We start from the raw sequence: 2506 nt of genomic DNA, 5'->3' as shown, positions 1-2506 counted from the left end.
AGGCGCTACAAGGTTCAGGAAAGTAACTCATTCCCTCCATCACTGGGGTAATTTGGGATATGCGCTGAATCCTATCCCATTGAGTGACGATTTATATTCCAGTAATCCGTTTCTTAAAGTTGAAGGTGCTTGTCAGACATCTGCAGTCATTGGGAAATAAGTTGAGAAGCGGAGCAGGACAGTGAAGTAAAGTGATCGACAATGATGACTGGGAGGCATGAAGCAGGAAGTGAACGTGGAACTGGTGGTGCAAGACTCAGTGTCGGTGGCAATGGGTCTGCTTTTACGGCCCAATGATTGCATTTACGTACACATTACGCTTCGTCAATTCAACAGAATGACCTTGTTCCTCTTGTTGTATATTAATGTGGTTCATGGGCCACGAGAAGATGAACACATCCGCTTTCTCCTGTCAGTTTGAACAGGTGAAAGTATCAGTTTGAAATTAATGCAAGAGGAGATTATCTTTTTATGTGCCTTTTTAGTGGAGAATGTTCAGCTGTCAACTGTTTGTATTTGAAAATTGGAGGATTGATTGCAATTCTCAGTGAGCAACGTTTGTCCAAAAACTGTGATGAAGTGGTTAAGTAACTTCATATATGGGTGTGTAAAAACAGAGAGAGTGTGGCGCCGTGGCTTAGTTGGTTAAAGCATCTGTTTCGTAAACAGGAGATCCTGGGTTCGACTCCCAGCGGTGCCTGCTTGTTGTGCGCGTACTTGGGCTTCGTGTTGCAAATGTCGCGTCACAGAGTCTGTGTCTCATTGTACTTCTACCCTGCAATTATTTGGTGATCCAGGTTATGTTCCAACAGTGAATGTTGTGTCTGTTTTCAATTCCAAACTATTAATAAATTCTCTGGTTTCTTACTTTTATTCCAGAAGCACTTTTGCTTCTCCTCCTCTTTTATTCCACTTCTTCATTCCCGGTTTGGTAGGAATAACGAGATGAGGCAGGAGACGTTGCAGACTTACAGGGGAATTTTGTGGTCATGGCAGAGACACCACCAGCTGATCACTCTCATTCTCTGATGTCACCGTTCATTCATTTAAAGCAAAAGCATACACATGGCTGTGCTTCTTTAGTTGTGGTGTAATTGCGTTTTGTTTTCTTTCTTCTGGATTAGGAATTCTGTTTTGATTTAGAAACAGTCATAATTGGTTGAGGAAGAAATGTCGCCTTGCCTGAGTTTGAAGTGACAGACACATTATCCCGAGAATATGAGCCCAGTTCTACACACTCCAGTCAGTGGGCAAAAAGCCTCTTAGTAGCTGCACACTCAAAATGTCTGAGTGCAGAAATATGTAACGAGCCGGACGGACAGACAGAGTGTCGGGGAATGTGAAAGAGGAAGAGGGTGAGGTGGATGCACAGACACAAAGAGTGACAATGCAGACACATGCTGAGTTAGACACTGAAGGGACCAATTCTCCACTTGCCAGTGCTGTAAGCTGACAGAAAGGAAACGAAAAAATGCAATCGTTTAAGCAAAGCTTTTCAAGAGCTGAGAGCAACGGAAGCAGCATTGGAGCAAATAAATTCCTTTCGAATTTGTGAACGTGACAGCTGTCAGCCACTGAGATACTTTGACAAATATCCTGATTCGACAGATACGACTGATTGTTTTCCCAGCATTATAGTATAGAAATGTATAACTGACGTGTTCTGTCGATCTGAAACCTTAACTCGTTTCCTCTCCACAGATGTTGCCAGGCCTGCTGAGTTTCTCCAACAACTCACGTTTTTGGTTCAGATTTACATCATCAAAGAAAAATGAAAATCAATATTCTGTTGATGGTTTCATTTATAAAACCCCTAAAAAAATTAAACTGGCTAGCACTCTAAGAGACAAATATACACTACACTGATTATACATCTGCAAACATGCAAAACCACTTTCAAATTCAGGCTGTGGCAGACCCAAGACCGAACGGCTCCGTATCTCATCGAGTCTCAACAATGGATGGGAAATCACGTTTCCGCGACCTGCCAAATGCACAATTGTGAAATGACTGGTTGTAACAACAAGCTCCATCTATACAGCCTCTCTTTGGCAGAGTGGGAGCGGGAGAATAATATTGTGTCCCAGATATGTTTCCAACTCTATATCCATTGAATCATTACGACCACATTATTACATCTCAGAACAGTACCTCACCGTACCGCACCTCAGCAGCAAGAGATTACTTTCGATGGTGAAGATCAAAGTCAATAAGTGTAGCACTTGGAAAGCACATTCTGTCAGGCAACATCTGAGGAGCAGGGGAGTCGACGCTTCGAGCATTCCTGATGAACAGCTTATATGCGAAGCAACGTATTTCCTGCTCCCTGGATTCTGCTTGACGTGCACCACACTTTCTGACTCTACCCCACCTCAGCTCATCTCCTTCGGAAAATAAATGATGAACTTGCTACTACTCAGTTGGATTATTTTGTCTCATGTTTGGCAGCTTGCAAAATTCTATTGCTCATATCACTCAGACCATCCAAACTTATAAATAAAAATGA

At 42.6% G+C, this 2506-nt stretch overlaps 1 non-coding gene across 1 annotated transcript; it reads left to right on the top strand.

Annotated features, from left to right (window-relative positions):
* The first annotated feature begins 626 nt into the window (after positions 1 to 626).
* trnat-cgu (transfer RNA threonine (anticodon CGU)) lies at positions 627 to 700 on the top strand. The gene has a single exon. It is a non-coding gene; the product is annotated as a tRNA-Thr (tRNA).
* The last annotated feature ends 1806 nt before the right edge of the window (positions 701 to 2506 follow it).

Source organism: Chiloscyllium punctatum, chromosome 35, assembly GCF_047496795.1.
Source record: "Chiloscyllium punctatum isolate Juve2018m chromosome 35, sChiPun1.3, whole genome shotgun sequence".
NCBI lineage: Eukaryota > Metazoa > Chordata > Chondrichthyes > Orectolobiformes > Hemiscylliidae > Chiloscyllium > Chiloscyllium punctatum.
This window is presented reverse-complemented; position numbering and strand designations above follow the sequence as displayed.